This window comes from Phalangium opilio, unplaced genomic scaffold, assembly GCF_054372755.1.
Source record: "Phalangium opilio isolate 3A_F unplaced genomic scaffold, DU_Popi_V2 ptg000093l_1, whole genome shotgun sequence".
In the NCBI taxonomy this organism is placed as follows: Eukaryota; Metazoa; Arthropoda; class Arachnida; order Opiliones; family Phalangiidae; genus Phalangium; species Phalangium opilio.
Window position 1 is genome coordinate 1269007 of NW_028324198.1, and position 13854 is coordinate 1282860.

General features: G+C 37.8%; 1 long non-coding RNA gene across 1 annotated transcript; it reads left to right on the forward strand.

Annotated features, from left to right (window-relative positions):
- The first annotated feature begins 11319 nt into the window (after positions 1-11319).
- LOC149640174 (uncharacterized) lies at positions 11320-13566 on the forward strand. Its single transcript, XR_016372262.1, has 3 exons — positions 11320-11426; positions 12545-12853; positions 12923-13566. It is a non-coding gene; the product is annotated as an uncharacterized LOC149640174 (long non-coding RNA).
- Positions 13567-13854: the final 288 nt, after the last annotated feature.

Sequence of the window (13854 nt, forward strand, 5' to 3'; positions counted from 1 at the left end):
ATAACTAGACATTCGTAGACCCAGCCTCAGCTAATACACATGTGAAGTCATCCTCTATTGCTAGTGGCCAAATTGGGTAACTAACCGTGACTGTGCATAAAGACTAAATAAACTAATAAACAAACTACCTTTTCAAATATAAGATCACAGCTACTTAAGAAAATACCGACTTTGAACCTTCACCTTACGGGTTATATTTGGCTTGAGTAGACCGACCGTTCTGGTTATTCTAAAAATTCAGAACATTTATGTATCCCTTTAAACATAATGAAAAGTTCAAGTTAGCTGGAACTTACTAATTCGTCATAGCAACAAAAGATAGGTAGAAATACCCTATATGGGATGTTCTAGATATCTGGGTAAACGGTTTTCATTTTCACTTTTTGTAGAACTTGGAGGGTTCTCAATTTTATAAATTTAAACAAATTGAAATATCTTGCGAAATATTAAAGATACAAGGAAATTGAAGACACTTTATGAATATAAATTGACCCCTCTGATAACGAAAATCACATTTATTTTCTCCAAAAAGTAATGTTTAAAAATTTGAACATTTTCAGATTTTCGAAAAATTCGCGTTTTTAGCACGTGCTTGGACCTACGACTTCAAATTTGGTCTCATTTGATGGGGAACTAAAATATGTATCTTAGTGTAAATATCAATTCTCTGTGATCAACGGTTTTTGAATTATTCAAAATTGTCTGAAAAAAAATCAACGGGCAAAGACTTTTCTAACAGACTGTACACGCCCCCTGAAGGTCTCGCCATCTAGCGTTAAAAATCCGTAGTTTACGGGGGAGAGTATTCCTTGAAATGACCTCATCTCCGAGTACCTAAATTTTAGTTATTCGAGTTTTTTAAATTATAGATAGATTTTTAGACTATTTTAAGTCATATTTAAACCAAAAATAACGGTTTAATTAATATATAATATGGATGCAGGCTGTTTAAATTAAGGATTAGGCTTCATATTGTACGAATATATCAAAGATATTAGGTTTAAAATAGGCTATACATGTAATTTTTTTGTCTTGTTAAAAAACGGAGGGGAACGTTACCCAAGTCCGAAGTAAAAAAACGGCGGGAAAAGTCACGCGGGCTGATACTACATGGCGCTATTTCTCGGTCACCCGATTTTTTGGGTCAACTTGTCGTGTTCCCCAGCCTTCCCTTAATTATTTTGTTACTGCGGTCGACGGTGTGGGAGCGTTAATTCTTGGCTCCGTCAAATTGTTGTTATTTCTTAAATACGCGCTCCTAAATGCCCAATAAAGATATGGTATGCGCCGTCTGCGCTGATTCGGCTAAAGGGAAGTTTTATAGCGCAATATGTTGCGAAGCATGTAAAGGTTTTTTCAAACGCGCCTTAGAAAATCATACAAAGTACGTGTGCGTGCGCGAGTCTCGGGACTGTGAAATTACAAAAACAGAAAAAAATAAATGCCAACTATGCCGTTTCGAAAAGTGCATAAAAGTGGGGATGAAAAAAATAAGTGACTCCAATAGACGCAGTCCTAGTCCTAATCTGGTGTTGAGGAAGGCGACTGGCAGAGTTTCAAGCTCTACTACATTCTCTGACTTTGTTGCAAGTTCTAATACTTCCTCTGGCCCGATGTCAAGTCCGAATTCACAGGCCGGCCCTCTTCCAAGGCGGAATTTCGGGTCGCTCCTGACGCTTGATGATCGAATCCAAGACCTTCGAACTCCGTAAGTCCCCCCACACCTTTTTAATATATATATAGTCATGAGTGAATCATATAGAGTAATTTCTTTCCCATATAGGACAACGTCATAACCCTCTATCTCGTACCTTAGTGATACCCCCCTCCCCTTCCCTTCCGGGGGAAAATAGTATTCTCTAGTACAAAGTTGCCCCTAACGTAGGGGATACACAGTTCACTCCCCCTCTCAACCGAAATTACTCTATACTAGCTTCCTAGTATAGTATTGGGAGCTATTATATGATTCACTCATGATATAGTCCTAATCAGCGGCCGTATTCTGCAGAAAAGTTAAGCTCCTCCTTCTGCCCTTGGCTCTCTGATTGGACCGTCAACCATTGCCCTTGGCATTTTAATTGGCTACGTCTACCGATGACGTTACATGCCTTGGCTCAGTGATTGGAGGTTCAACCGGCAAAAATAAGCCTTTGAACTCAGTTCAGTTTGAGTTTCAAGTTGAACCAAATTTCGGTGTAAGGTCAGTGTACAGTGTAAATTTTTCGCCAAAGGTCAGTGCTGCAACCTTTCACCGGAAACGTTTAAGCTATTAACGCCACCTATCATATGAACTGAATAGTAATTTCGTGCCGTCTGCTCTTTTTTAATTTTAAATGACGTCAACGTATTTGAGACAGCCGCTTGTTAAGGTAACATCGTTTAATGTTGAGTAAGTTATATATTTTCACGTAAATAATGTGCTTGCCATATTTGTATACAAAATTAAAAACCAATTGTAATTGTCGAATTAAGTATTAAACGTTCTTTGAATTCTTTTCCTGTTTCTATGTTGTTACTTTGATAACATCGAACCACAACTGCCTAAGCGTCCGTGAAGGGCACACAGATTTTTGTGTCAGTAGTTTTATTGGTAATGGTGAAACAGTAATTTTTTCATTCCTGTGTAAATTTTCTTCAACTTTTGAAGATGTAATTACATGTATATTTATATGTTCTAACATTGGTAAGATTTATTTGTAGTAATTGTATTGAATTATACATAGTAATGAAACATGTTTAAGAAAACTGAAAAAGGCGCCGCATTCCCTCTATGAGTTGAAGGTTGTACCCTTGTTGGTCATCAGTGACTTAGGTAAGAGAGGGCAAAGATGTGATAACATATTACAAAGCAGGTAAATGATGTCCACCGCCAACAGAAAACCCTTTACCGAGGTGACAGTGAAAGGCATTCCTCAACAATATTCCACTTGTTATAGAAGAACGTGAAGCTCTGCGTATTGCAAATTTGGTAAGTTCTTGTAATGTATTAACCATGTTATTAACATTATTCTTTGTTGCAGGTGGGTGCTTGCTTCTTGAATAGCCTTCCTCCAGTTTTTGCTGAAGATTACTCAAAGAGCCTTCTTCTTTCCATGAACATGGTGCTCATCCACTTGCCACTGAAGAACACAGAAATGGTCATAAGAATGGTTTCTATTCAACGTAGGGTATAATAGTCCACCTTCTGAAAATTTCATTTGGACATTTTTTTGAGATAGAGGGTTGCTGCAAAGTCAGTTAACCATTAAGAGTTACTGCGGTGTCCTTTTAATTTTATTCTTCACTTCAACATTTCATTGTTCTTTTTTCCATCATTCCTTGCTATTGTTTCTGCATGCATGGCGCCATCTTCCTTTATTGTTTCATTTATAAATGGGCTAAACTTTCTTATAGCTTAGTCGCTGCCTAATAAGAAAAGCAAGAAACGCTCATAGCTTCCGCTAATGCATGTTTGGAGGCCCTACTCATGTTTGCGTCTGTTTGGCAAATAATGATTGAAAATGAAAGGTCTAGGAATGAATAGAAAAGCTAAGGTTTGAAAATAAAAGGTTTAGACTGTAAACCGAGAGTATTCATCATGACCGAAGTGAAAAATTGCAGCCTGAAAATAATGACTAGTTTTGTTTTTTGAAGACATGCTCAAGCGAAGCATGTTCTACTTTACTGTAGATAATATTCTAAATGCCATGATAGGTTGTTTGAATAACGTCCCCCTGTATTTCGATTATTTTCAATGCTCAATTTGGCATGCACTTTCTTCGTGATGGCATAAACTCTCTCTGATTATTGTATTCTCCTTTGTGATTTTATAGTACTCATTGTAGATATTCTATGAATTCATTTTCACCACAGATTCTTTAATATCCAATTTGACACGTACCTTTTTTTCATTCCCTCATAATAAATAGTTATTTTTTTCGCGTTTAATCCATTTAATTTCTTACATGCGCTATTTACGTGTATTTTATGATTTATTTCTCGCAAACGTGTTAGTGTACTGTTAACTTATATTGTAATTTAGTAGACGCTTCATTTAATAAGCCAATTAAATTTATTGCAAGGGTTATATGCATGCATTGAATAATTTATTAGATAGACTTCATAACATTATTTGAATTATTTGGATTTTTGTTATCATTGACTGTTATTAAAAGGTGTTGTGAGCCTGTGTGGATAGTGCTTGTCATCCTCATAGAGCTAAGTGGAGCCGGGGAGGGGTTTAAAAAAGAAGAAAAAGTCTGTTACCGCCTTTAATGCTTTAAAACCGTTAATGGCATGTTTTTAATCTGTTCAAATTAGAATTATGTTGATGATGTCTAGCCTTTACTCAAGATGACATTATTTATAACCAGCATGCCAGCACCCAATCAATCCCGATACGCTCTCAAACCCAAAAATTCAGCAATTTATTTTCCACGTGTATTAAACTTTACATATTTCTGACTGTCAAGAGTTCATTGCTCTTTTCTGTTGCATGATTGCAATTAACATCCTCCAAAGTCTTCATGACCACATACCTATTTTAAATATAACTTAACTTTTCTATTGTCAGAGCCAATAGTGGCTTAGACTGATGAAGACCCTCGAATCGAAAGCTTTCCGCTTGTTATATTTATTAGACAAATTTTACTTCTAATAAAGTATTAAATCATTACCATGAGTTTTTCTTCGCAAAATTAGTCTTTCTCTATATTATTGTCATTCATTAGACCTACTTCAGATTTACCATATTCATATTTAGAGAAACAAAGGGGTGATTATACCAATTGCTGCATACTGAAATGCTTACTATTCAAGTAACTGTTCATTGGGAAGGTGTAAATATGGCTACTGGTTATGTTTTATAAGTTATGTCGATTTGCAGTTGTATAGCGCTAAGCGGGTGATCCGCGACTTCGTGTTAGTTGCGAGGCGCATATGGCTCTACACTCAGTCTCTGGATAAGCTTGTTCGTCAGCAGTTGGAAGATATACCTCGTCTGAGAGAGGAAAGGATAAATATTGATTAAAGGGTAAGGGTGTATCTCGCTCATCAACAGACCATTCCACGAGAATATGATAAGTGCGAAACTGTTAGTGCCACAAGAGCATGAACGAATCATGGAGTTGCTCTTGCGATTTTGGTCATGCTAAGTGCTCAAATAAGGCTTTAACCATTCAGTTACCACGGGCGATCAGCCCTCTCACTTTTTTACTGCAGTGACTTCTATACTGCGATTGACAGTTGCCACACAATCTGAACAAGTAATAAATCATAAAAGAAATAAATTAAATGGTGTGTTTTTATTTAAATCGGATTTTTAAGGGGGAAAATTAAAGAGTTTAGTTGAATACTTCATAAATTAATTAATCCTTCCTAAATTACACTCACCACTTTACTCGACACGTTGATCAACGTCGGGACTCGGGAGGTTGATTAAAGGGTTGAAATGCCGTCTGCTGTAAAGTGCGTTCAGCACATAGTGTTACCGAAGCCAGAGTCCTGCACGGGCCGGGCTTAAGCCCGGTCCGGCCCGAGGCCCGGCCCGATCGGGTCGGGCCGAGCCGGGCTTTCCACTTTTGAAAATTGTATCGGGCCGGGCCGGGTCGGGCTTTTAAAATTTTGAAAATTAACGGGCCGGGCCGGGTCGGGCTTTTAAAATTTTGGAAATTAACGGGCCGGGCCGGGCCGAACTTGATTATCATTTAATCCAAAGTTCAAATGAAAGATAATTAAATGAGTATAAGCTTCTAAGGACAAATGTAACGAACAATTATCAAAAGAAATGAAAAACACACGACGCTAAAGCAAATATGAATTCAAATCATTGATTTTATGTAAAAAAATATAAAAATTACAACTGCACTACGTGCAATGGGCCGGGCCGGGTCGGGCCTGTTCAATTTATGCAATGTGTCGGGCCGGGCCGGGCCGGGCTTGGTTAATGCATGTAACGGGCCGGGCCGGACCGGGCCGAAAAACCAACTATGTACTCGGACTCGGGCCTGGTTTCGGGCTTATTTAAAATGCTAAAACCGGGCCGGGCTTGGGTCGGGCCTGAAAAACTCGGCCCGTGCAGGTCTCTGACCGAAGCAACCATTAAAACCGGTGTTTAACCGGTAACTCACTTGTCAGTTTTTGGAAAAACATTTTGAATTTGGTGTATACTATATAATTTGATAGTTTACATCTGAGTCTGCGCAGAATTTGCACCAATCACTGAGCCAAGGCATGTAACGTCATCGGTAGACGTAGCCAATTAAAAGGCCAAGGGCAATGGTTGATGGTCCAACCAGCGAGCCAAGGGCAGAAGGAGGAGCTTAACTTTTCTGCAGAATACGGCCGCTGGTCTGAAGTTGTTTCTTCTATTGATGATGAAGTAGTGTTGGGGGTTGAAGGACATGAGAGTAGTACTCCCACTGACTCTTCCAACGATGAATTAGAAGACATTTCTAATATCAATCATACACATTATAAAAATGATCTAAAATAAATAGTAATGGGATTTACCAAGCCAAAGGTTGAAGGTAAAATGTCATTCCATACAAAATAAAAACTTCAACTATTTAAACCTCACAGATTCAATATATTCGATTGACTATCGCTTCAAACTAAATAGAAAACCGAAAAATTATAGCCGCACAGGCGCACACTGAAGATGTTCGAAAAGAAATCCAATCCAACTAATAATCAGATGATATCCGATCGAAGGCCTACACGTTTATGAAAATTTTATAGAAAAGGGTCTAAAACTTTCCGGAATACTGTGTATTTTAAAGAACATTCAAAGTAAGAAAATTCCCTAAACTGAAAAGTATTTTGTCACAATCAGTAGAAAAATCTTTAGGTAAAAACCTCTCTTCGCGGGTTTTTTTTGGGTTTATAATTGACGATGAATAGGGAAAGGCGGTCTAACCTCGGTTAATGGCGGTGAAAGGTGTATTGTGAATGTATAGCCTATCGTTTAGATGTCTATCAAACGACGTGGTTAGAAACGACTCGCTAAGCTTTCAAAGCCGCATTATTGTAGAGAAGAGTTTATGGCTCAGTTGCTGGTGTTTCAGGCTTTTAGCCATTTAATGTTTTTTTTATTTTATTTTAAGTGTGTCCACATTAAATAACAATAGAATGTTACAGTTTTATGTAAGTGAACGCGATCCCCACCCATGTAAGCTAAGCTTGAGGTTGGGCGGGGTTGTAATTAACACTATTTTGATTTATATAATTGAAATGAGTAATTAGCAACAATTAAATTAGTATTTCTATGAGTATAATATTTAGTAAATTAATGCATAACAATAAAATAACCATAAGTTAAGGTCAGGTACAGACATCGGGAACTATGCAATCTTGAGATATCTCATGAGTTTAAGACGGAATAAATTGTAATTTGTGATTGTTCTTATCTCGGAACATAGGTTATTGTATAACTTTGGTCCAAGAATATCGGAGTTTCTATCTGTAATTGATTTATAACTATGTGGGATCGGGACTTTTTGAGCGCTCTGGAATCTGGTGGTGTAATAGGGATTTTGAGTTAATTTTTGGGGTTTTAAAATAATTTAATAGAATAATAGGGACTTGGCAATTGGGGCTTAACTCCGCCCCAGCGCCATTATGGTATGTTTTTTTAACAGAATGAAAGCTACATAAGCCCCTTCTCCTGGTATGTTTTTTAGCACTAGTGGAAGGTAGCCTGACGTTGCATGACGTAGTACTGCCAAGTCCCTATTATGTGGAATAATTTTTCAAGTGGCAGTACATCAAATTCTTTGTAAATCAGGGAGGTTGGATAGCGCCAGGGGCGAAAGAGACATAGTTTTATTATTCTGTTTTGAAGACGTTTTATAACTTTGAGGTTTGTTTCTTGAGCACTTCCCCAGCAGAGTAAACCATACGTCAGGAGAGATTCACATAAACTATAGTAAAGGGTACGCATTTTTAAGGTTCCGAGTATGGGCTTTAGTTTACTGAAGTTGAATAGAGTATATCGAAGTTTTTTAGCCAGATAAGCCATGTGCTTATTCCATTTTAAATGATGGTCTACCATGACCCCTAAGTATTTAGTGACCTCCACCTTAGTCAAGGGAGCACAAAGGCATGAAGCAGTCCCCAAGCAGCAGGAGATATTTTCGTGCAACTTTAATGTTAATAGGGACAAATCCACTTTCGTGAGGGAGAAAGTTATGTAGTTAGTTTTCTTCGCATTTAAACTTAGTAAATTCACGTCCAGCCATATCTTAGTTAATGTTAAGCCACGACTTGCTTTAGAGAACACTTCATGCCATGTGTCTCCTGTAATAATTAGCACCGTATCGTCTGCAAAAGCAACGATATGATCGCTTATATCGTTATCGAGTAACCCATTAATATAAATTAGGAATAAAACGGGGCCTAATATCGTGCCTTGGGGAATCCCGTATGAATAGTTCTTAAATTTACTAATTATCCCTTCTAATTTGACCGCGGCCTGTCTGTTACTAAGGTAACTTTCGCACCATTTTAGTGGAAGACCTCTTATACCTATGTTTTGAAGTTTTTTCAGTAAGATTGGTTGACTTACAGTGTCGAATGCCTTTGCTAAATCGAGGAAGACCGCCAAGGGTTTTTTATTTTTATCTAAGTTATTTATAATGAATTTACTAAATGAGTAAAGTGCATCTTCCGTTGATCTGCCTTTCTGAAATCCGAATTGGGATTTGGATATTAAGTTAAACTTTGTTAAAAACCCGTCAAGTTGAAATTTAACACATTTTTCTAAAATTTTTGCAAGACTCGGTAAGATTGAAATCGGCCTGTAATTTGAAATTTTGGTTGTTTCTTCACCTTTGTGTATAGGGGTTATAGATGCGCACTTACAGAGGTTAGGGAAGAATCCTTTCTCCAAGCTTAAGTTAGCAATGTGATGAGAGATCTTTTTCAACGAGAATGAACTAATTTTGTCAGTACTACATGATTTGCTATTTTTTAAACTATGAATAATATTAAGAATGTCACAGGGACTAACTGGCTTCAAAAAGAAATTTTTGCTACTAACAGTTTCACGAATAAGTTCCGAGTTTTGATTGGTCAAGGAGGGCAGATCTTTAGATCTTTGGATTGCGCTAGCTAAGTTAGGACCAACCTCTGAAAAGTATTTATTAAATTCTTCAGCTATTTTTGTTTTATCTTTGATGCTAATGCCATCTAACTCAATCTGTTCCGGATCATTTTTAGATTTATTATTAGGGTTTATGATTTCGTTTATAACTGACCACATTTTAGCCGAGTCTGTACTCGCACTTTTAATTCTAGCTTCATAAAATCTATTTTTAGTTTCTCTTATTAAAAAATTTAACTTATTTCTATGACGTACGTATTTTTGTTTTAAGTTAGCATTAAATGGGTCTTTAAGATATAAATGCTCCCGTGTTTTCATACATTTTAATAAGCCATTTGTAATCCACGGTTTTAATTTTTTAGTATTTAGTTTTGAGCCTGGGCGGGGGCCATTTTCTTCACATAAATTAGAGTAAAAGTTAAGGGAATTAATAAACGAGCATGTCGCGATATCAACGTTATCACTCGAATAGACCCCCCACCCAGGATTCAAATGATAAGAGACAATTTAATTTGTTATAATTAATTTTGGTAAAGTTATTTGGTGGGAGATATTCTTTTTTAGTTTTAACGCTTAATAGTTCTAAGATAATAGGGAAGTGGTCAGTAGTTGAGTTTTTAAGGATATAAGAATTTTTGGCTATTTTTAATGTAGATTTAACTAAAAATTGATCTAGACAAGTTTTCGTAAAGTTTGTAACTCTCGTAGGTTTGTCGATCCAGGAGGTAAATTGGTGAGCGTTAAGCAACTCGAGGTATAAACTTACGTCATTATTGAGATCGCAGTTTAAGATATCGATGTTAATATCTCCACATAAAATTGTGTTTTTTAAGAGTATCTAAGATTTTTTCTAATTAAAGCTAACTAACTGCTTAAGATAATTGTTTTTAAATCCCAAATCGTTTTGCTAGTTGTACCGATCCACGTAGCGCATAAATTGACAACAATGACCATTAAAATAGTTTTACAATTAACTTTAATCATTCTCGGCGTATTAATATTCTAATTTAAACATCAATTCAGTAGAGAATTCGCTTAATACCGATTAAGTTTCATCATCGTCTAATGCAAGTGCCTTTACACACCTTTAATCATTAATTACCAAAGTTAATTATACTTAAATGACTTCGTTACGATTTATCTCATCCAAATAACCCGCTACAACCACATGGCTGTCCTAACCAGGCGGTAATTAATTACAAGGCGGTATCCACAAGTCATTATTGACTTCATGTGCCAAATAAATAAATAAATAAATAAATAAAATAAGCCAGTTTATCTTTCACACTCCTAATAACACTCACATCTAAAAATAGCAAACCAGCCTTTATATATAGTGCCCTTTCCGTATGAAAGTGATCTCTCATTCTAGCTACCTGCTGCATTCTCGTTGCCAACCCAACAAACCGGTCTTTAAAGAAAATATTTCCCGATAGAGTAATGGCTAACGCCATACCCTTCTATCTCTTAGCTCAGTGTCATCCTCCTCGTACAGTATCTCCTCTTACAAGAGCGCTCCCAGATCTCGGGTTAAGCCTGGGTTTCACTGGCCCAAAACGCAGGAAAAACTACGTGCCGTACTGTTTTTCTTCAGAGGTAACTTGCTGCGTTTACTGGGCGGCAAGCACGGAAACGAAAGCGGTGTTCAATAGGAATCGACGAATGCGTCACGTCATAGACTTGGTTTTGGTTAGACGTTGGTTTTTTATGACGCAACTTTTTTATTGAAGATGTTTGTGTTGTCGAGTTAAATTTCTAAAAATGCCAAATATTTCAGTGAAAACGGTTCGCTGCCGTTTTTATGAGGAATTATCGGCAAAATTATGCTGAATTTACCGGTTCCGTCAAATTTGTCCGGTGAAAACCAGGCTTTACCCCTTTGATTTTTATGTTTTCTTAGAAACAGGCGATCTCTTTGGAGTAAAATTTTGCATGGGTCTTTTAAATAGTGATAAGAATCTAAGAATACACTCAGTAGTGGTCGGAGTGGATAGGCATATCTTAACCGAATAAAGATTTCGAAATCGTTATTCCACTTACTCATGTGAAGAAGCCTATCTTCATTAGAGTAATTATAGACCGAGTAGCGCCGATTGGTGAAATTCGACGTCACAGATCAAAGGTTTCATCTACGGCGGTGCACGCATTTTGTTTCGCGTGTACGTGAATAGATGGCGTTATACACTCCCTCCATCAGTTCGGAACTGCAGAACTGATTTGAAACTATCTAAATCCCACAATCCATATGTCGTCTGCTTTTGTTTCATGTAATAGGAAAAAGTACGTTAACGTCTAAGCTAAGGCAAGGCAACGGGTAATATAGGCGGCAATGGTAGGTAACATGAAGGTATGTATATATATGTAAAGGTATTTTATCCATTAACTGAGTACACCAACAATGTGTTTATGTATATACTATTTATTCGTGTAGTGAAGAATAGGTACACCTTTGAGCGTTTTGGTTACATGCTTCGCTCGTATATGAACACGGGTACGTACATATTTCACTATTGCCTTCGATCTTACATTGCAACACTCGCGAAAGATGTGTCTGTACCTGTCTGTATATTCATGAACTGACTTGGAAAATACATTAAAAGGATCGGTTACTGTATCTAGGTTATCTAAATGTTTCTCCCTCAAACATTCTTCGCAGGACGTAATAAACTTGAGGAATAACGTTGATGGCTGTTTGAGGTTTCCGAAAGCTTTGTTTCCAGCATGAATTGCATCAGGATGCAGGGTATGGTTAGATTGGGGGTCGCAAATGCTATCGAAACATTGACAACACACCTTGTTTTCAAGTGAAAAGCAAATGTAGCCTGCTAGATAGTAGACTGACATACTGTCTAATGTTACAGGTATATCTATTGGGTTAGTGCTAGTAAGCCCTAGAGTGTCAACAATAAATCCCAGGCTATCAGGACCATTACACGCATACATATCATATGATCTACTTAAGTAACATTCATCCTCAGGCGATATATCACCTTCCATGACGTCTACTTGGAGGGATGCGTTATCGGGATCAGGTAATTGATGCGAGTCATCCGCCTCTTGGTATCTTTCAAAGACTTCCAGTAATTCACGCTGAGCATCTGGAATGCGTTCTGTATCAGGCATATGCAGGACAGGATGTAGTTCTTCAACGACATTGTAGGCAAACATGGTATCCGTTGCATTACAACTCACATTATTGTCAGAGGGTACTGTGACACTATCACGTTCCAAAGGCTCATGAAGGTTGCAATGTCTACGAGACACTGGTGGTTTTACTATGGTAGTCAAAATGTCTGGTGAGATATATTCCTGCAGTTGTTTAATAAGCAATATTCGTAATCGCTGTCTAAATGCCTTTGCTGTAGGGTATCTATTTCCTCTGTCACGTATACGACCGAACAAACTCTCTAAGGCGTTTTGATTGAATCGTCCTGGCATGATATATGTAAATCCATCCTGTCTTAGGTACTCGTCTAAGTGAAGTATTGATATTGTTGACATTATTAACCCTGTCTGACACGGTTTCCAAGAACGCCCGATTTGTATGCGTTCAATGATGGACATTACTTCTTGTAGCAGACGTCTTCTCTCTACATTTAAGGCCTTGCTCTTTCAACAACCTCGCATGATTGCAAACCAATTGCACATCAAACGGCAGAACCAAGCAGTTGTCTTCGCAGCTTGGTCAAGCCTATTTACCTGCACAAGTGTTTCCAAGGCCGCAGCTGTGGAGCTACTTATGACGTCTTGCGCAAGTGGAACCCTCATTTTTTGGTAATGCGATGGATTTACATGTGTCGCGGTCAGTTTTGGTGCCAATTTTAATTCAGACGTTGATTGCAGGTTCACAAGTTTCCTTATGTACTTCACATCAACGGTGTCACTTGGAAGGTCATATTGAGCTACAATATCGGGTGGTATTTTCATGGTGTTGTTCAAGAGCGCTGTTCTAATATTCTTGAACACATGGGGTGGATCAGCCATCATATAAATGTCTTTACTTGGTTTGCACGGGTGAGGAAATGTGTTTCGTCTCTCATGTGCATAAACCTTGATCCCCATAAGATTTAAACTTCTAAGGTTGTTGGGACCCATGTCACTCACTAGTGAAACCACTTGCAGGCCAATATTGTCAAGAGCTTTGATACAGTCTGTGATTAATTGTGTTTGATCTCGTCCATTGACACTGTTTCCTGTTAGGTGGTACACCAAAATATATTTCCACTTTTGACTAGCGGAGCGTACCATTATCACAGCAGCATGGGTAGCCTTGTTGTCTCCTGGAAGAGTTGCGTTACCAATTACTTGTTTCAGCCCAGCATCGTATTCAATCGCTTGCCTAATCTGGATCTCGTCCACCAGTATGACCACTTTCCGTTGCATGTCTGTTAGTCTTATTACATGGGTTTTAAGGATATTCAGTGCATCGTCTTGAATTCCAGGAGGTGCCTGGAACACTTCAATGGACTTTTGCAATGTTCCAATTGCGGGTAATGGGAATCCACGGTGTCTAAGATACTGATAACCTTTGTTGCCAACATTATGAAGTAAAGACAAGTATTCACACTTGGTTTGAGCTGACCACTGGCAATTACGTGTGATGTCCACTACACGTTTAATCTGATTTTCAGTGAAAAGCCTCTCCCAAGCTAGTTTGTCGTTAAGGCGTTAAATTGTCTTTACGAGTTCCTTATTCTCGTTCGATAACCGTTGAATAGTTAAATGCGATACAAGCACCTCATCGCTGTCATTGCGTGTGTTGTGTGTGGCATCTA